Source organism: Belonocnema kinseyi, chromosome 5 (genome assembly GCF_010883055.1).
Source record: "Belonocnema kinseyi isolate 2016_QV_RU_SX_M_011 chromosome 5, B_treatae_v1, whole genome shotgun sequence".
Classification (NCBI taxonomy): domain Eukaryota; kingdom Metazoa; phylum Arthropoda; class Insecta; order Hymenoptera; family Cynipidae; genus Belonocnema; species Belonocnema kinseyi.
Window position 1 is genome coordinate 84,118,577 of NC_046661.1, and position 604 is coordinate 84,119,180.

The following is a 604-nucleotide window of genomic DNA, read 5'->3' on the forward strand; positions in this document are numbered from 1 at the left end:
GTTTTTATTCTCGTTATACATATTGTCGAATTCGGAATTTATCTGGTTTAGATCTGATTCGCTTAAGATGCCAAATAAGGTTTTTGAAATGTCGCCTATAAAGTTAGCTAGGCCTCTTTCTACTCGTTGTTTCCCTAGGAGTTAATTATTTTTCACTTTCAATCGATTGAGTCTACCCTTGAATAATTAAATTTCGAATTACGGGGGTGCAGTTTCGATTACAACCATTTTCAGCGAGTTCGAGAGTGTTACTAATAACGTCGATTCTTTCCTTTGTTGATGTTAATCTCCTTGGAGCTCTATACACTTGGTCAATCGCTTTTCAAGTTTTTTTAATCCTTCAGAAAAGTGCGTTTTCGGAAGTTCCTCAAAATAAGCACTTACAGAGGCAATGCCGTCTTCGTTGTCTGGAAATCGCTGTCCACCGAGCCATTTTTTCAAGTTTGGAAATAAGAAAAAGTCACTGGGGGCTAAATCTGGTGAATACGGTAGGTTTTCGATAAATTCGAATTTTAGTTCTTCAATTTTAGTCATTGAAACGAAGCATGTGTGAACTCGGGCGTTGTCGTGATGAAAGAGAATTTTTTTTCTCGCCAAATGTGGT